The following is a 22,117-nucleotide window of genomic DNA, read 5'->3' as shown; positions in this document are numbered from 1 at the left end:
TTGGCAGAATAATGACCCTCCCAAAATGTACATGTACATGTACAAGTCCTAATCCTCGTATAATCCTGTGCATATGTTACTTTAAATGGCAAAAAAAGAAAGATCTTTCAGATGTGATCAAGGTTAAGGACTTTGAGAGTTTACCCTAGATTATCTGGGTAGGCTCAATCAAAATGCATGAGTCCTTTAAACTGGAGAACATTTCTTGGGTGCAATGAGATGAAGGATGAGGATGAAAGGAGGTGTCAGCGAGATGTGAAAGAGACACCCCCCGCTATTGCTAGTTTTGAAAATGGAAGAAGGGAGTCAGAGGGCAAGAAACATGGGTAGCCTCTAGAAAGGGAAACTAGAAATAGCAAGAAAACAAACCCCACCTATTCAAGCTTCTTCCATTGATCACCTTTTTTCACTAGCTTCTCCATCACTTCCATCAGCAACACATAACCCTGCTGTTAGATCTTCCATCTTATAAAAAATGAACTCAAAAACCTTCTTGTGACCTCTAACTCCCTATAGTTACTACTCCATTCTTTTGCTCCTCTGTACAACAAGTCCTTTAAAAGTATTATTTTATACTTGTTCTGTTTAATTCCATATTTCCTAGTCTCACTTAAGCCCACTCCAATTAGGCTAACTGCCCCCTTTTAATGGTCAATTCTCAATCCTTCTCTTATTCAATTCTCATTCTTCATCTGACCTGACTTAGCAGCAGCGTTAGACATGGTTGATCTCTGTCTCCTCCTTGGTGCCCTTTTTTTCCCTGACAGCTGGAACGTCAAGTTCTTTGTTCTTTCCTTCTTCCTCAGTCTTCTTTGTTGTTTGTCCTTCTTCTCCCTGACCTCTTACGTTGCCATGCCCCAGGTCTCAGACTTTGGTTATCTTCTCTTTGCTATCTATACTCATCCCCTTGATGATCTCATTCCTTCTCATGGATTTAAATACCACCTACACACTGATGATTTCCAAATTTTATCCCCAGATCAGGATTCTCTGAAGAACTACAGACCCAGATATCCAACTGCCTAGTTGCCATTTCTACTACAATGTCTAATAAACATATCAACATGGCCAGACTGAACTCCAGGTCCTCTCTCCAAACGTACTCTACCTTGGCCTTCTCTGTCTCATTTTGTGGTAACCCCATCCTCCCATTAGCTCAGGTTAGAAATCTTGGAATCATCCTTGACTCCTTTTCTTTTTACTCACATCTTCAAAACATACACAGATATCAAAACAATGAACATACCTGGCAACTACCTACCAATGTTTCATTGAAAGGAACCAGTAATTCTTGGAGATATGGTTGATTCTTGTGCCAGGGCTGGCAAAATACAAAATAAACCTGGACCATCTTAGTGTGCCACAAATGAGAAAGTGCTCGAATTAGGACAGGGACATGTCAAAAGGACACAGGAACCAGTTTAAAGGATTCCCATTGACCAAATCTGAGATAATTTGATCATCTAAACAAATAATGATATTAATAGGTTAAAATTCATTGAATAAAGAATACATGTTTTTAATTGATTAATAGAGGGAGAAGGAAAAATGTTCTGTTTCAGTAGAAAGCCAATTAGTAAATTTAGAAGAAATGATGGAATTAGGAAAGTCATCATTCAGCATTGTAATAATTATCAGTTCATGGAAGAATCATCAATGCATGCCAAAACCAGTGGTGAAAATTTCATGAGTGGCAGGATATTTATTGCCTAGTTTCAAAGTATCTCTCCACAAGTTATTTTTTAATTAAAAAGAAAAATTAGTGACTTTACATTGGATAAGCCTGACAGACACCACCTTAACTAAGTAGCCTTAATAGAAGTGGTATAAATCAATGGCACATGTCTGTGCTTCCCATTGTATGATGCACTGTGAAAGACAGCATCGCTTCTGTGCCAAGAATGTAGTCTTGCCAGAAATGCAGAACCTACACCTAATCATGAGAAAACATCAGACAAACTCAAATTGAGGGACATTCTAAAGACAAACAAACAGAAAACTGGCCAGGATACTTAAAAAATGTCAACGTTACTAGGGACAAAAAGACTGGAACTATTCCAGATTAAAGGAAACTAAAGAGAAATAGCAACACAAATATGATCCAAGATTTTCTTTTGCTTTAATGGATATAATTTGGACACATCATGAGATCTGAATAAGGTCTGTAGGTTAAATAATATTATTGTATCAATGGTGATTTCCTGATTTGGATAACTGTTCTGGGGTAATGTGAGAGAACGTGTGTGTGTGCGCGTGCATGTGTCTGCACGTGTGCGCATATGGAGAGAGCGAGAGAGAGTGTACAGATGTACCTGGGAACTCGTATTATTCTTGAAAGTTTTCTATGATGTTAAAATTATGTCAAAATAAAAACAATTTAATTTTTTTAGAAAAAATATATAAATTCAGATTCTTTCTTCTCACCACCCCTGCTGCTGCCACCCTCATCGCAGCCACCATCATCTTTCACCCTACTCACCAAAGTAACCTCCTCACTGGTCTCACTGTTTCTGCCCTTGTCTCTTACAGTCTGTTTTGAACACATTAGCCAGGGTGGTTCTTATAGAACATATATCAGACCATGAAGACCCTCTACTCTGCACTCTTTAGTTGCTTCTTGTCACTCAGAGCCAAGCACAGAGCCCCTACCAATGCTTAAAACACCCCCTGACCCCAAACATGACTTTCCCTCTGCTGATCTCTTCTGTCTTCCATCTCATCTCACTCTCTCCTCTCCAGTCATACTGGCCTTCTTCCTCTAATCTTTAGGGCCTTTGCACTGGCAGTTTCAAGTGTCTTCATCAAGATGATCAAGTTCTTCATCAAGATAACCAAAAGGTTTCCTTAAGTATTTCTCAGTGGTGCTTACTCTACCATCCTACTTTAAATGACAACACTTCTATCTCCCTTACTTTGCTCTATTTTCTATTTTCATCATCTTTTTTTTAACCTTCTATCATATCATATGATTTGCCTATTTATTCTGTCTACTGTAGATTTTCTATGTCCAACTATTAGAAGGTAAGTTCCATGAGCAGAGAGATCTCTGTCAATTTTATCTACAAATATATCCCAATACAATGTTTGTACAAAGTAAATGCTTAAATATTTCTTAAAATTGAGAAATATGTCTAGAATAAATTAATGACTGTGTGCTTCTTGTAGTCTTGCTTTTTTTGCTTAACATTAGGTGGTACCTGGGATTTATCATGTTGTGATAGTTAGAATTTACTCATTTTTCACTATTATACAGTAGTCTATTATATGCATTTCCCACAGTTTACTAAAAATTTTGATGGATATTGGGTTTTATGCAAGTTTTTTCTTTGTTTAGATTATTACTAACTATAGATACAGGTGTAATTCGACATATTCCCAGTATACATATATAAGATTTTCTCTGTGGCAGAGATACAGGAATAGAATTCCTAGGTAATGGAATATGTGCATCTTCAAATTTACAAGATAATGTCAAACTGTTTTCCAAAGGCATTGCCAGAATGACATTTTAAAATTATATATTAGATCATGTCACTTTTCTGTTCTAAATACTCTGATGGTTTCTGTCATGTAGAGAATAAAACCCCAGCTTCTTATTGAGGCCTCTGGTGTCTTACTTGATTTGATCCCTTCCTATTTCTCTGACCTTGTCAATCACCTTTTGTCTTCCTTATTCTGGGCCAGCCGCCTGCATTCTTTCCCTTTCAAAGAGGAAACTTACAATATCTTGCCTTCGCCTGCAACACTCTTCCTCCAGATGTTCACTTGGGTTGAGTCCTCATCCATTCAAATCTTAATTAAGAAATTACCACTTAAATGAGACTTATTTAAAGTACCTGTTGGAAGACAGAATAATGGACTCCTAAAGATGTTCATGCCCTAATCACATGGAAACTGTAAGTTATTTTATGTGGCAAAAAGGAATTAAGGTTGTAGATGAAATTTAAGTTGCTAATTAACTACCTTAAAATAAAGAAATTGTCTTGAATTATCTGGGAGGACCCAATGTAATCACGTAGCTTTTAAAATAGGAAAGCCTTTCCTAGCTGTGGTCAGAAGGAGAGATGACAATGAATGAAGGGTCAGAAAAATGTGATGATGCTGCTTCACATCAGAAGAAGAAGGGGCTAGCAAGTCAAGGAATGCAAGAAGCTTCTAGAATCTGGAAAAGCAAGGAAAGGGATTCTCCCCTAGAGCCTGCTGGTATCTGATGCTAATCCAGTGAGACCAGGGTAAAAATTCTAACCTGCAGACCAGTAAAACAACAGTTCAAGTTATTTTAAATCACTCAATTTGTGGTAATTTGCTAAAGCAGCAATAGAAAAGTAGTACATACCTAAAATGACAACCCCAATTCTCTATACCCTGCCTGTGCTTTATTTTTCTTCATAACTCTGAACACGACTTGCCATTTTACCATATATTTGCTATTATTTACTATTAATGTCTGTCTCCAGTAAGTTACAAAAGGCAGAGAGCTTGTCTGTCTTATTCTCTGTTGCATCCATGGTACCTAGTGCAGTACAGGAACAGAATGGACACATGTCAATAAATGTCGGTTGAAAAAATATTGAATTCATGAGTTTACATTAATAGGAGTATTCATTTCTGAAGCCGCTTTTATACTATCAACCTGAAACAGCAGATTTAGAATTGCCATAACACCATCAATGTACTCTTCAGATTTTACCCTTAAAATTCTGTAATGGTGAAGTTCATTTTCCTGCAGGGAAACTTAGGAGATAGTAATAAGTTGATGCATCCAGGGCTGATTAGATTTAGGACAACCCCTACTGATCAGCAGGAGGAACTCCTAAGCCCACTTTAATAAATGAATAACATTTCACCAATTTCATCTACTGTTTAGAGAAATTCCTCCAGCCATAAATCAGCTCTATGACCTAAGAACAGGGCAGGGGATTGTCGAAGTCCCTTTACTGAGTAATTCCAGAAATGCCTTAGAGCTCAACAAAGGAGGAATCTGACATTAGAAAGCTGGAATTTACAACCTAAGAGAAAGCCCCAGTAGGGAAAAAACAAAACATCAGGCTGAACATCCTACGAGACCTTTTCAGTTTTGCTTACAAAGTCTTCATATCTCTGTAAAAGATGTTTTTCAATGAAGCAAGTTAATCCACTAAAATTCAGCCGCAATTGTAACTATGACTGCAAATCTTTAGCTTTGTCATGATTCTTTCTAGTGTTCAGAAGGTGATCTTATAAACAAACTGCTGTAGGTCTGTTGGGCTGAAAAAGCAATGAAATGGCATTCTCCTGAGGACTTGACGGAAACCTTTGGATGCCAATGGTAAAGAGCTCAGGTCACTTTCTGTGACCTGTAAAGCTGCTTGAACTGCCTGGGTAAACACCAAGAAAGTTGAACACACCTTTCAGCATGGCAAAGTGTTTCGGAGCAAGACTTTACTCAAGAGGTTATCTTTGATTCCTAACAAGGATGTATTTTTCCAAGATAAAAAACCACAATGACTTCCTTTCATCTGCAAGTACATCATGTAGATTTATTACTTTTGTAATAAATGAAGGAATAAAAGATTTTGATCTATTGGTTTATCTTTTTCTTTAGTGCAACATACATGGTATAGTTCTACCTAATCAAAAGCAAAATTCTACCAATTATTGCTACAAATCTTACAACCTGTTCTTACCCAGTCTAGAGTTGCTCATCCAAATTGCACTAAAACTAGGATTTATACTTAATTGCTAGTTTGTTAAATTTTGATTTGCACCTACATATAGGACACAATGTGTATCTGTTGGATAAACTCAGATGTGAGACAGGCTTGGGGAGACTTTAAGACAACCAAAAAAAAATTACATGAGGCTAAATCGTAGTTTAATAAGCTGAAATATTGGGTCCCAGGCCACTGAGCAATTAAGCAAAGCATTACTGAGCCAAGAGTTATTCATTCTTATACTGAAAAGTTTTTTACAAAAATATTTCTTCTACAAAACAATCTTAATCTTATTAAACCTGGCTTTTTACATGTCTGCTCATGATCTTATAACTTAGAGAATAACATCTTATATTTGTAAATAGGTAGAAGCTGTATGTTTTAACTTTCATCAGTGACCTGGCTAAAGAAATAGGAAACTCATTGATTTAGCTGACATAGTCACCTGGAGAGAAAGTAAACTCCTCAACAGATGGGACTGGAATTCTAAATGACCTTGCTGAGTCAGAGAAGCAGATAGATCCAGTTAGAAAGACACTAAGAATGATAAGCACAATAATTACTTTACAACAAGAATAGAGAAAGAAAAAGCAGGAAAAAAGGGATAAACATGGTAAGAAAAGGTGGGCTGTAAAGGACCTGAAAGTTGTTGAGCTGAAGCTAATTAAATAGCATAGAACAATTAATAGAGTAAATGAATAATTAAAGTAAGCATAATATGAACTACAGATTTATGTCGACGTGTAGAAGAGTTAAAGTGAGATAAAAATCTCTGTAAGTTCAGAGAATGAAAATTAGCAGGATGAAAGTCTTCCTATAGGTAGATTGTTTTAGAAAAGGGAATATTAATTTATTCAGTGCCCACTATGTGTTAAGCAACAGAAATACAAAGATGTATTCCCATTTGCTCTTTAAGGAGCCTAGAATCTAATAAAAGAAATATAAGCAAACAAATGCAACATATAGATATTTTGATAAAAGACTAATATAATTTTAGCAATAACCTTTAAGCATACATTATAATAATAATAATGAGGCAACTAATGCAAAGAGAGATTAAGAATACTGCCTTAAGTTGGTAAGTGGTAGAGGCAGAAATTCAACCCAAGAAATTTGACACCAGACCCATGCTTTTTATTGAATTTTACATTAAAAGGGTACATACATGTGCAGGTTTGTTACGTGAATATACTGCATGACGCTGAGGTCTGGGCTCCAGTTGAACCAGTCACCTAAATGGTGAACATCATACCCAATAGTTAGTTTTTCAACGCTTGTCTCCCTTTCTCCTTCCCCCTTTTGGAGTCCCCAGAATTGTTTCCTCTTAGTGTCCGCATGTACCCAATGTTTAGCTCCCACTTGTAAGTGAGAACATCCAGTATTTGGTTTTCTGTTTCTTCATTAATTCATTTAGGATAATGGCCTCCAGGGGCATCCATGTAGCTGCAAAGGACATGGTTTTATTCTTTTTATGGCTGTGTAGTACTCCATGGTGTATGCATACCATATTTTCTCTATCCAATCAACCACTGATTGGCACCTAGGTTGATTCCATGTCTTTGCTATTGTGAATTAGTGCTGTGATAAACATGGGCATGCAGCTGTCTTTTGAGTAGAACAATGTATTTTCCTTTGGGTATATATACCCAGTAATGGGGTTGCTAGGTCAAATGGTAACCTATTTTTAGTTCTTTGAGAAATCTCCAGCTAGTTTCCACAGTGGTTAGACTGATCTACAATCCTACCAACACTGTGTGAGCAGCCTCTTTTCTCCATAACCTTGCCAACATCTGTTTTTGTTTCTGTTTTTTTACTTTTAGCCCATTCTGGTTATGAGATGGTATCTCATTATGGTTTTGATTTGCATTTCTCTAATGATGAGTGAAATGGAACATTTTTTTATGTGTTTGTTGGCTGCTCGTATGTCTTCTTTTAAGAAGTGTCCATTCATGTCCTTTGCCCACTTTTTAATGGGGTTGTTTATGCTTGTTAAGTTCCTTATAGATTCTGGGTATTAGTTCTTTGTTGGATACATTGTTTGCAAATACTGTCTCTCATTCAGTAGACTATTTACTCTGTTGATAATTTCTTTTACTGTGCAGGGGCTCGTTAGTGTAATTAGGTCCCAATTGTTAAGTTTTGTTTTTGTTGTATTTGCTTTCCAGGACTCATACATTCTTTGCCTAGCCAATGTTCAGAAAAATATTTCCTAGGTTTACTTCTAGGATTTTCATAGTTTGAGGTCTTACATTTAAGTCATTAATCCATCTTGAGTTAATTTTTTATATGGTGAGAGGTAGGGGCTGGATTTCATTCTTTTGCTTATGGTTAACCAACTTTCCCAAAACTATTTATTGAATAGGGTGTCCTTTCCACATTGCTTATTTTTGTCAACTGAGTCAAAGATCAGTTGGTTGTAGATGTGCAGCTTTATTTCTTTGTTCTTTAGTCTGTTCTATTGGTCTATGTGTCTGTTTTTGTACCAGTACCATGCTGGGTTGGTTACTATAGCCTCATAGTATAGCATGAAGTTGAGTAATATGGTCCCTCCAGCTTTGTTCTTTTTGCTTCGGGTTTGTCTGTTCAGGCTATTTTTTGATTCCATATAAATTTTAAAATAGTTTTTTTCTAATTCTGTGAAGAATGACATTGATAATTTGATAGGAATAGCATGAATTCATAGTTTGCTTTGGGCAATATAGCCATTTTAACAGTATTGATTTTTCCAATATATGAGCATAGCAGGTTTTTCCATTTGTGTCATCTATCATTTCTTTCAATAATGTTTTGTAGTTCTCCTTGTAGAGATCTTTCCCCTCCTTGGTTAGTGGTATTCCTAGATATTTTATTCTTTTTGTGGTCATTGTAAATAGGATTGCATTCTTGATTTGGTTTTCAACTTGAATGGTATTTGTATATAGAAATGCTACTGATTTTTTATGTTAGGTTTTGTATCTAGAAACTCTACTGAAGTTGTATATTAGGTCTACAAGTCCTCTGGTGGAATCTTTAGGGTTTACTAGGTATACAGCCATATCATCAGCAAAAAGAGATAATTTAATGTCCTCTTCTCCTAATTGGGTGCCTTTTTTTCTTCCTCTTGCCCAATTGCTCTGACTAGAACTACCAGTACTATGCAGAATTAATGATAGTGGACATTCTTGTCTTTTTCCAGTTCATAGAGAAAATGCTTCCAAATTTTGCCTGTTCAGTATTATATTGGCCATTTGTTTGTCATAAATGGCTTTTTTTGAGGTTTGTTTCCTTGATGCCTGTAGGTTGAGAGTTTTTATCATGAAGGAATATTGGGTTTTCCCAAATGCTTTTTTCTGTTTCTATTGAGATAATCGTATAGGTTTTGTTTTTAATTCTGTTTACGTGGTGAATCACCTTTATTGAATTGCATATGTTAAACCATCCTTGCATACCAGGAATAAAACCCACTTGATCATAGTGGGTTATCTTTTTGATATGCTTCTGGATTCAGTTTGCTAGTACTTTGTTGAGAATTTTTTGCATCTATGCTCATCAGAGATATTCGCCTTTAGTTTTCTTTTTTTGTTGTATCTTTGCCAGGTTGTGGTATTAGCATGATACTGGTTTCACAGAAAGAGTAAAAGAGGAATCTCTCCTCCTTAATATTTTGGAAGAGTTTCAATAGGATTGGTACCAGCTTTTCTCTGTATGTCTGGCAGAATTTGGCTTTGAATCCATTTGATCCAGGGCTTTTTGTAGTTGGTAGGGTTTTTTTCTTATTACTGATTGAATTTTGTAACTTATTGATCTGTACAGGGTTTCAATTTCTTTGTGGTTCAATCTGGGGAAGTGGTGTTTTTCCAGGAATGTATTCATTTCCTCTAAATTTTCTAGTTTGTACGTGTAGAGATGTTCACAGTCTCTGGGAATCTTTTGTTTCTGTGGGATTGGCTGTAATGTCACTTTTGTCATTTCTTATTGTGCTTATTTGTATCTTCTTTTTGTTAACCTAGTTAGCAGTCTATCGATCTTGCTTATCCTGTCAATGAACTGTTCACTTCATTGATTTTCTGCATGATTTTCTTGGTCTCTTTCTTGTTTATTTCTGCTCTGATTTTAATTATCCATGCTCCTAACCTCTGTATACACTGCCCCCACCCCCTGCCTCGTGTAAGGGAATAAAAATTAAAGGTTGTAAAGACAGTGCATTAGTAACTACAAAGGTCTAACATTTAATAGTCAAGCTTAGAAAGCCAATTTCTACTGGCCCCTATACCAAAAAGCTAGTAAAGCTGGGATCCTGAAGTTAACAGGCCAATTCCACAGGCTACATGGAAATCCACACTCAGAGGCCATCATCCTTCAGTATTGGATACATTATCTTTCTTAGTACAATATGAATTTTGGAGGAGAGAGGAACAGGGACTTACCTAAGTGAACCCAGGTAAAATAAGAGTTTATTCTAAGAGTGGAAATAGAAATGAGTAAAGAGAAAAAAAAGAAATGGGTTAAAGAATCTCCACCAACCAGGAGAGTACTTCTTGAAAACACATAGAAAAATAAACCCCCATATCACCACTGACCCCACAGAAATACAAACTACCATCAGAGAATATTATAAACACTTCTATGTAAATAAACTAGAAAATCCAGAAGAAATGTATACATTCCTGGACACATACACCCTGCCAAGACTAAACCTGGAAAAGTTGAATACCTAAATAGACTAATAACAAGTTCTGAAATTGAAGCAGTAATTAATGGCCTACCAACCAAAAAAAGCCCAGGACCAGACAGTTTCACCACTGAATTCTACCAGAGATACAAAGAGGAGCTGGTACCATTCCTTCTGAAACTATTCTAAACATTGAACAGGAAAGACTCCTCCCGAACTCATTTTGTGAGGCCAGCATCATCTTGATATCAAAACCTAGCAGAGGCACAACAACAACAAAAAAGAAAACTTCATGAAAATATCCCTAATGAATATTGATGCAAAAATCCTCAATAGAATACTGGCAAGCCAAATTCAGCAGCACATCAAAAAGCTTATCCACCACAATCAAGTGGGCTTCATCTCTGGGATGCAAGGCTGGTTCAACATATGCAAATCAATAAACATAATCCATCACATAAACAGAACCAATGACAAAACCCACATGATTATCTCAATAGATACAGAAAAGATCTTTGATAAAATTCAACAGCCTTTCATGCTGAAAACTCTCAATAAACTAGGTATTGATGGAATGTATCTCAAAATAAAAAAAGCTATTTATGACAAACCCATAACCAATATCACACTGAATGGGCAAAAGCTGGAAACATTCCCTTGAAAACGGGCACAAGACAAGGATACCTCTTTTACCACTCTTATTCAACATAGTATTGGAAGTTCTGTCCAGGGCAATCAGGCAAGAGAAAAACAAAACATATTCAAATAGGAAGAGAGGAAGTCAAATTGTCTCTGTTTGCAGACAACGTGATTCTATACTTAGAAAACCCAATTATCTCAGCCCAAAAACTCCATAAGCTGATAAGCAACTTCAGCAAAGTCTTGGGATACAAAATCAACGTCCAAAAATCACAAGCATTCCTATATACCAACAATAGAAAAGCAGAGAGCCAAATCATGAATGAACTCCCATTCACAATTGCTAAAAAGAGAATAAAATACCTAGGAATATAGCTAACAAGGAAGGTGAAGGACCTTTTCAAGGAGAGCTACAAACCAGTGTTCAAGGAAATAAGAGAGGACACAAACAAATAGAAGAACATTTCATCCTCATGGATAGGAAGAATCAATATCATGAAAATGGCCATACTGGCCAAAGTAGTTTATAGATTCAATGCTATTCCCATTAAACTACCATTGACATTCTTTACAGAATTGGAAAAAACTACTTTAAATTTCATATGGAACCAGAAAAGTGCCTATATATCCAAGACAATCCTAAGCAAAAAGAACAAAGCTGGAGGCATCACACTACCTGACTTCAAACTATACTACAAGGCTACAGTAACCAAAACAGCATAGTACTGGTATCAAAACAGATATATAGATCAATGGAACAGGACAGAGACCTCAGAGATAACACTACATGTCTACAACCATATGATCTTCGACAAACTGGACAAAAACAAGCAACAGGGAAAGGACCCCATTTAATAAATAGTGCTGGGAAAGTTAGCTATTCATATGCAGAAAACTGAAACTGGACCCCTTCCTTACACCCTATACAAAAATTAACTCAAGATAGATTAAAGACTTAAAGGTAAAATTCAAAACCATAAAAACCCTAGAAGAAAATCTAGGCAATACCACTTACCATTCAGGACATAGGCATGGGCAAAGACTTCATGACAAAAACGCCAAAAGCAACTGCAACAAAAGCCAAAATTGACAAATGGGATCTTATTAGACTAAAGGGCTTCTTCACAGCAAAACAAACTATCATCAGAGTGAAAAGGTAAGCTACAGAATGGGAGAAAAATTTTGCAATCTACTTATCTGACAAAGATCTAATATCCAGAATCTATGAGGAACTTAAACAAATTTACAAGAAAAAACAACCCCATCAAAAGTGGGCAAAGGATATGAAGAGACACTTCTCAAAAGAAGACTTTTATGTGGCTAACAAACATATGAAAAAAACCTTAACATCACTGATCACTAGACAAATGCAAATCAAAACCACAATGACATACCATCTCATGCCAGTCAGAATGGTGAGTATTAAAATGTCAAGAAGCAGGCCAGGTGCAGTGGCTTATGCCTGTAATCCCAAAGCTTTGGGATGCCGATGTGGGTGGATCATGAGGTCAGGAGTTTGAGACCAGCCTGGCCAACATGGTGAAATCCCATCTCTTCCAAAAGTACAAAAAATTAGCCAGGTATGGTAGCACTCACCTGTAGTCCCAGATACTCGGGAGGCTGAGGCAGGAGAATTGCTGAACCCAGCAGCCAGAGGTTGCAGTGGGCCAAGATTGCACCACTACACTCCAGCCTGGGCAACAGAGCAAGACTCTGTCTTTAAAAAAAAAAAAAAAAAAGTCAAGAAACAATAGATGCTGGCGAGGCTGTAGAGATATAGGAATGCTTTTTCACACTGTTGGTGGGAATGTAAATTAGTTCAATCATTGTGGAAGACAGTGTGGTGATTCCTCAAGGATCTAGAACCAGAAATATCATTTGACCTAGCAATCCTATTACTGGGTATATATGCCAAGGAATATAAATCATCCTACTAAAAAGACACATGCACACGTATGTTTATTGCTGCACTACTTACAATAGCAAAGTGGAACCAACCCAAATGCCCATCATTGATAGACTGGATAAAGAAAGTGTGGTACATATACACCATAGAATACTATGCAGCCATAAAAAAGGAATGAGATCATGTCCTTTGCAAGGACATGGATGAAGCTGGAAGCCATCATCCTTGGCAAACTAACACAGGAAAACAAACAAACACCACATGTTCTCACTCATAAGTGGGAGTTGAACAATGAGAACACATGGACACAGAGAGGGAAACAACACACACTGGGGCCAGTCAGGGGGTGGGGTCTAAGGGAGGGAGAGCCTTAGGAGAAATAGCTAATTTATGTGGGGCTTAAAACCTAGATGATGGGGTGATAGGTACAGCAAACCACCATGGCACACTTATACCTATGTAATGAACCTACACGTTCTGCACTTACATCCCAGAACTTAAAGTAAAATAAAAAAAGAAATAAGAAATAAGAAAACATACACACACAACCAGTCAAAACAGATGTTACAAAATCCATGCACAGCTTATGCATTCTACTCAAACAAAATTTTCTCCAATCTTCAAAAAGAAAATTAAATTAAAATAGAAAAATAAATCCCCAAACCTCATGGAAAAAATAGGAACTATGGAGGATCAGCCTCAGAGAGATGAACAAGTTAGGGAGTTCATATCCAGGTTGGCTTTCGAACCCTCTTGGTAGCAGGAGTTAATTTGTTGACTGAGCCTCTGTCATCAGAATGACTTGACTCTCGTCTTTGTTTTTCCTGATCCTAGAGCTGCCAGCCAACCAATTCACCCTCTCCTTCCATAATTCTCTCCCTGTCTTAGTCACTTTGGGATGCTATGAAAAATTACCATTAACTGGGTAGCTTATAAACAACAGAAATTTATGTCTCACAGTTCTGGAGATTGGAAGTCTGAGATAAGGGCACCAGCATGGCCAGGTTCTAGGCGGCAGATGCTGGCTTCTTGTTGTCGTGTCACACGGTGGAAAGAGGGCAAATGAGCTCTCTTGGGTCCCTTTTATAAGGCACTAATCCCATAGCACCCTCAATGCTTAATCATCCTTCAAAGGACCTGCTTCCTAATACCATCCCACTGGGGGTTAGGATTTCAAAATGTGCATTTGGGGGGAAACACAGACATTCAGTCCAATTTACTGTCTCAGAGTTTGGGCTGGCTTGTAGCTTCTGCCTCCTCATTTCAGCGTATCTGTGGGCCTGACACCTCAAACCTTGGCTTGTTAGCTTCTTTTCATTCTTTTTATAAATCTTATTTCAAATTTTTAGTGAAGCAGGTTCTGATTGGCCAAGCTGATCCCCATTTGGAGTGAGATTTTTGTGCCAATTGACTTTAAAAGTTATAGGGCAGCCTATTAAATGTCTGACTCTTCTTTGAATTGACTGTATATCAATAGAGGTTTGTGAGATTTGTGGGGGATGAGAGGGTATGTGAGAAGCAAGACAGGCCTATGTGGGTCAGAAGTTGGCCACTTCTGCTCAAGGAATGTAAACTATTCCTTGTACTATTCAACCAGATAGAATCCAAACATTTGTTGATCTTTAGAATGTGCTAAGTACGTGCATTTCATTTCATCTCACATCCCTAAGAGGTAGGTATCATTGCCCCCATTTGCAGATGGTAGAAGTGGTTAAGGCATTTGTCTATGACAAAGCCTAGATTTAAAATACATCTGCCTCACTCCAAAGACTTTGTTTCCTCCAAAAACCAATTCTACTACTCATCATTTTACCCCCAAACACTCTGAGAACTGAGGGGACACTGAAGACAATATAAATGACATAAGTCTCTATGAAAAAAAAATGTAGATAAAACAGATATTCCTATATATTTTGTTTCTTGGTTCCATAGAGAGTTTACAGAAAAGGGACAAATAATACTCTTGCCTTGGCAACACCAAATACTGCTCAAATGCCAATACCTGAACCAGATGATCTTTCAAAGACACAAGAAGAGCAAAACATTTACATAATATTTACTATGGGTAAAAATCCTTTATTTGATATATATTAACTCAGTTAAACCTCACAACAACCCCATGAAGTAGGTACTTTACCATCTCCATTTTACAGGTGGGGAAACTGAGGCAGGGAGAGGGGATGCCCATGGTCCCCCAGCTGTCAGCTGCAGAGCCAGGACTCAAATCCAGCCTGCTTAGCTCCATAGTCCACAGCGGCTGCACTTTTCAATTGCTCTGTGCCCTTCTTCAGTGTGTGCACAAATCCTCATTTCTATGAGCATGTTCCAGTTATCCACTTTAGAAATGAAAAATTTTTCATTTTTTAGACGTAATGTTTGAAATTTTGCTATGATAAAAGAGGTGTAAATCTATCATGGATAAAAAAGCCTGTCATGATTTTTAAAGCAGCTCTGTATACCAATATTTGAATTATTATTTCAGAATACCTTCCCATCTGTTTAAGACTGACATGTGAAGAGCCATGAGTCACAAGGAAGTCTGTAAACAACACAGTATCAAACATTAATTGTATCATTTACTCTTGAAAAAAAAAGATGATTCCTGAATACTGAAGTGTTCTCATTGTTGCTATAACAACTTCAGTTTGCTATTATGATTTTCTCTGTTCAATGCAAATGCTTATGTTTACCAGAAATAAGGTTCATGAGGTTTAAAAATATTATGTATCTAATTTATGGCACTTAGCAAATTCATTTATCAAGAAAAATAATGAGCAACTGGCAAAAGGTAATGAATGGAATTCCTCAAGAAATGAACTTAGAGAAGTTCATTGTGAAACATGCTCTGCATAAAGCACTCTACTGACTGTTGCCATAAGTTATTCCTACCCTAGAAGGTAGGCAGCATGTGAACCAAGACTTGGGTGCTCTGTGCCTGTTGTAAACCCAGTAATCAGAACAACGCCTGCCACAGACATTTGCTGAATAAATGATAAACAAATGGTAGAATCCTCCCATTTAAGCCCACAGTCAGTCTAGTGTCTTTAGTTTGTCTCCCATTGATATCAAGTAGAACACATGGCACTTGCCTTAACCCAGAGATTCAGATTTTCTGGGTTTTTAAGTTCTTTCTTGAATCTTGATTTTCCTGCATAGAAGATGCATACTCAGCAAGTAATTAAACACTGATGAACTGTTAACATTCAAGGAAACAGATACAAGTCTTATAATGTATAACTCAGAAACTAATCAATGATTTTTCCAAATTACAGAGCTAATTTAGTCCTTATTGCTCCCTTCAAATACACATGAATCTGGCCAGTAAGAATGCAAGGTACAGGTCAAAGGCACCTAAAAACAAGCATATGGGTAGTAGACAGACAGTCTTCCTGCAAAAGAGAATTTTCCAAGGCTCTGCTGAACCACTACCTTCCCATACCCCTAATCTGACAGTTGCAATGCCATTAGCCACTGGGACAGGGGACAGACATCCCTGAATTCCCCGGAGTAGACGTTGCTCTGACTGTGATCACTTGTGGATTACTCACAAACTACACCAACAGGGAAGGAAGCAGATTCCAAGACTACAGGCAGCAAATCCTGCAAAAACCTATGGGTGTGAAAGAAAAGGAAAGAGTCACTGCACCAACCACATCAATGAATGTGATTCTCTTATTGTCACTTCTCTTGCCTCACACATGTTGCACTTGAAGGCAGGTCCCAGGATCATATTCTGGGGAAAGCAGGACACACCTGTCAGCATTTTTTGCCCTTCCTCTTCTCTTCCTACCTCTCCTTCCCCGCTACCAACTACACACACACACTCTTAAGCATGCAATACCAGGCCAAAAGTTTCCTAGTCAAAGTTTTAGAAGATAAAAAATTGGAAGAGTTCAGGATGTTTGGAGGTCATGAGAACAATATTTGGAGTGGCACCAAAAAAATATAATAGTCAAATATCTCTGAAGGTCTTGAAGGAAAAATATGGTAACTGAAAAGTCATTTTTGGAATATCTTTAGAACTCAATTCTAAGATGCCACAAATTGTAAGATGTGCCATAGATTTCCTACAAGCTTCTCAGAAGGATAAAAAAGTCCACAGGCTGGGCGTGGTGGCTCACGCCTATAATCCCAGCACTTTGGGAGACTGAGGTGGGTGGATCATGAGTTCAAGAGATCGAGACCATCATGGCCGACATGGTGAAAGCCCGTCTCTACTAAAAATACAAAAATTAGCTGGGCATAGTGGAGTGTGGCTGTAGTCCCAGCTACTTGGGAAGCTGAGATGGGAGAATTGCTTGAACCCAGGAGGTGGAGGTTGCAGTGAGCCGAGATTGTCCCACTGTACTCCAGCCTGGCGACAGAGCGGGAAAAAAAAAACACACATACACACAAGATAATTGTGCAAACATATACTTTTAATAACTGACAAAAGTATTCATATACCTCTATAATTATAGACTAACTTTCTCTTCAGTGTAATGGGTAAAGTTTGAGTCGAAGATCTGTTCAGATATATTGTCTAAAGAACCTTGGGATTCACTTTGAGCCACTGACAGATATGCATGGCATCATGGTGACAGGCTGTTTTTCATAACCAGTGTCCATCATTTTGGCTTCTTTTGCTCTTGAAGATTGACAGTATAATTCTGAGGGATAGTGAAACATATCAGTGTTTCTTCTGCATTTTCCATTTTGTTAAACTAATAGTTTCATATTTTTCCTTCATTAAATTATGTATCACTGGAAATTAAACAGCTTTTCTTTAATGTCAGCCCAAAGCTTTTGACAGATATGTTACTCATAAAAGTTGAATCTCTTCACAGCCCATCTTGGCATGGTGTCACCTTCCCAAGAAAAACCAACCTTAACGTCCAGAAGTAATCAAAAAGCAATTTAAATTTAGTGTAATCTTTAAAAAATGACCCCAAAAGATTTTATTTCTATGATATACAAAAACATTTTAAATACTCTTTCTCCATCTCTCTTCTCCCTCTGCTCTGACCCAAACAGAAATAAAACAAACAGCTCCCTAAAAGTTTCTAAGGCTCATCCCCACAGTTGACTGTTCTCCTCTCCCTTCTACTCTGACTTAGGATTTCTTTTTCTCTTCCTAAGAAACCCTCTCTCCTTCCCAGTGTGAATCGCCAAGCTGACTTTGTCTTCTCCTCACCAGTGACCTGATATTGTCCTATCAAGGGTAGATATTTGGGGCTTGAGTGGTGATTCTTCACGTACATCAATAGATGACTCCCAAACTCTCCTAGCTTTGAAATACTCTGTTTGTTCAGAATTTAGCAATTTCTTCTGTGTTAAATTTGATCATCTGACAGGTATCGGTCAATCATAATGACATGTAGCCAAGCATAATCATTTCAAGAGCATTTTAAGCAACACTCAAGAAATCTAAGTTTAACTAAGGCTCAATATTAATTGTTCAAAGGCTAATTCTGTACATTTTGTACATTTGTAGATAACTACAGCAAGACTTATTGTTCTACATGCAACTATGATTTTCTCTTATCATTGGTTGTAAGAAAGATCTGAATTTCAGAATGCTTATGTTATAAATTTGAAGAAATATGGTATTTGGGTACTCTAGGGTTTCTGTGGGTCATATATACAATATTTAGAGGAAGTTGGTTATTAAGGGACTGAATCCATTCTGTTTTTCAAATTACACCAAAAAAGTATAAGTTAGGATATTTCTAATGAGTTTAGTAAAGCAACTAAAGTAATCCTAATCAACTTTGCATTTTTCCTTCCATTTAAAAAATTAAGGTATAATTTACATACAGTACTATTCACCCAGTTAGAGTACAGTTCTGCAATTTTTGAGAAATGCATACAGTCATGTAACCACCATCTCAATAAAAATGGAAGACAATCCTTACAGTTTTGCCTTTTCCAGAGTGTCATATAAGTGGAATCACACACTATGTAGTCTTTTAAATCTGACTCTGCCCACTTACAGTATGCCATTCAAAATTCATCCACACTGTTGAGTGTATCAGTAGTTCATGCCTTTTTATTGCTGAGTATTATTCTATTGTAATGCACCACAGTTCGTTTCTCAGTTCTCCAGCTGAGGGACACTGGTTTAAGCCACTTTGTTTTGTGCTTTCCTCAAGGTATCAACTCCATGTCATTTCGACAATAACTTTCAGTCCCTGATTCTCAGCCCAAATGTTCTCATACAGATTTTAACTGATCTAATATAATTTTAAATAACTATCTCTCCCAATTTCTCATTTTCTATTAGCTTTTATTGACCATTATTTTTGTGGGGTTGTGAAATAAAACAAAGTAAATAGAGGAAAGTACGGAATTTGGAATTTTAAACAACCTGAATTCAAATTTAATACTCAACAGGTACTTAATCCCTTTACTGCTCAGTTTCCCAATTGTAAAGGGATCAGAATGTCTATTCACCATCTTCTGATGAATTATGGTAATACATCTGCGGGAATCAGAGCTCCTGGAAGGTAAAAAAGACTTAATAACATTAGCTCCTACTAATACTTATGCTCTTGATCTAATGGTATAGCTCTTTTGAGATATTACTGTATGGATTTAAATTCGGTTTTGCTTATTTGGGATTTATGTTTTAATTTTTGGTTTTGGTTTGCTTCTTTTGTTTCTCTTTCCTTCTCTCTCTTTCCATCAGGGACTTAGCCATAAAGGAAATAAGCGGCAGAAGAAGAACACTAAAGCTCCCTATACATCTTTTTTTGTATTTATTTCACTAAAAGCAGCAGGCTGAGTTTCTTGGAAGAAATGGAAAGAGAGACAGATCTCCCCCTCTGCTAAAAGTCCTTCGTGGGGGAGGAGGTGGTAGAAGGAGTGGAAGGTGGTGCAGGGGAGGCTGGGATGAGCAGGAAAAGTACACCCCGAGGAGGATACCAGCATAGTGGGATGACCCCACAGAGGAGACTCCAAGAGGAAAGGGAGCAGGACACACATCTAGCAAAATGGACTTACAGCAACCTGACCCAAAAACGCCTGTACCTGAAGCATGAGCAGGGAGCTGCGGGACACTGGGACCTGATGAGGCTGTACAGACGGAAATTAAGCACATTTCAACAGTATTTTGTGGGTCCTACTGACTGATGTAAGAACAGCAGCACCCTCTCTCCCAAATCTGGGCATTGTGTAAGTTCTCAGAAACTTGGTAAAATTCTAGGAACTGAAGGAGCAGGGGAAAGAATACCAAAAAAACCCAAAAACAAACCAAAAAAAACCCTAGATTTTCTCCCTTTTCTGCCAATCTGACAGAATTAATGCTGAGTCATAAATTAAGTTCAATTAGAGATACGTCTTGCACACCTGAGCTTGTGAACTCACTATAGCTATAATTACAGAGGAAGAATGCAAACATAATCTCCCTTCCCAACTCATGTTGTTTCTCACATGTTAATCAAAATATATAAATGAGAGTGGCTGTGAGGTGCATAGGTGTTATCATCAGTCAAGGGGGTGATAATCAAAGCCATTATCTCTACAATAAAGCAGGAAATTCTTAAAATCCTAAATTGTTTCCAATAATCATTCTTTATGAACAATGCATTAACAAATTAATTGCCCTAATCACTTGGGAAAGGAGCAGGCTGAGAACTGTTATATTTTTTATATCAATCACCATTTTCCTCAGTGAACACACTGAAAGTAAGGTATTACCATACATATCATCAACTGCTTCCTTGAATATTTACTATTATATTTACTCATTCATTTGTTCATCCACTCACTCACCAACTGCCTAGCAGGTTCTAGACACTATGGTCAACACATTAACGTCATCTGGATGTGTGCGAAGTCTTGAACTACTCTCATTTGACCTTTCTTTTATTCTTGACATGTATCTGACCTCCATTTTCTGAGGATGAAAATCAGGCCCAGGGAACATGCCTAAGACCCTGACAGAGTTCAAGGGTTCAGATTCCTTTCATTAGGAGAAAAGAATTCTAAGCGGTGAGAGCCCCACTGTTAACCTACAGTGAATTCCCAGAATCTTGCTAAAGGCACTTTAAAAAATAGAGTTTCTGCAACAATGGAAAGACATACTAACACTGTATTATACTTCCACTGTGGGGAGATCCTGAAACAGCACAGGCTGACAATTCTTTTGGGATAAATTAAGAACCTCCCTGAAATAAAACCAACAATCCAGACATTTGAAAGAAAAAATTCAAACATTTGAAAGAAAAATGCTACAAATATTTGGTGATTATTTTCTCTAAAGACCTTTTAAATTTGCTGACATTATGGATGATTAGAATAAAAAATTTGAAATGTCTGAAGAAGAGTTATTGTTTTAAACCTCAAGATATATTTAGGAAGACATTTGAGCTTGCAAATTTCTAATCTTCCTTTTTAAAATTTTGGATATTTTTCAGCCAAATAAAATTGACTCAGAAGTTCTTAAGCCTTGTCACTAACCTTTGCTCCAAGAAGGCAAATCTGAAAAATTAGTTTTGTATTGCTAAGTAATAATAATTTATAGAAGTAAATTATCCAGGTTGGCCGATAAAACTCTCAGAAACAAAGATAATTCTAGTGTTTTTTGTAGAGCAATCTAAATAGAAAGTTCTAAATACAATTTGGGAATTTGAATCCAAGATTAAAATGGTAAGATCTGAAAGCTAATACAAATACAAGAATGTTGAGAAGTAGCTAAATAAAAGATCGGACATATACTGCACACCTCAAGGTTAGGTCCTTGCACAGAAAGCAGTTTCTCTCTACTTTCCATGGCCACTCACAAGTATCAATATAGACAGCTATTGGGGTGGATCTCACTGTTGAAATAATCATAGCAACAATATGATAATGTAACTCACTCCATTCTGCCGAAAATAGAAGGAAAATAGGACCTGATGTATGGAAGTTAGCCAAGTAGCTCTTGGTCTTAGATTTCTCATCTGTGAATTGACAGAGTTGAGCTTTATCTCACCAACCCTATGTTTGTACTCAGTTCAAATAATTCTTATGTTAAATCACTCTGGATAATGAAATAATGTTTTCTGGATTTAAGAAAAGTTTCCTGAAAATCAAAATTCTTTCGTTTAGTAGTTTCATCCTCCTGGACTCCTACGGCCCCTTAGCCACATAATCAATATGGCTATAATATCCAATATTAAATAAGCATTCCTGAAGTAAGTAACCTTAGGAAACAAATATTGTGACTCTGAAAAACCCTAAGAAAATTGTTTATAAAGTTCTGGTATA

This window comes from Chlorocebus sabaeus, chromosome 10 (assembly GCF_047675955.1).
Source record: "Chlorocebus sabaeus isolate Y175 chromosome 10, mChlSab1.0.hap1, whole genome shotgun sequence".
Lineage (NCBI taxonomy): Eukaryota > Metazoa > Chordata > Mammalia > Primates > Cercopithecidae > Chlorocebus > Chlorocebus sabaeus.
This window is presented reverse-complemented; position numbering follows the sequence as displayed.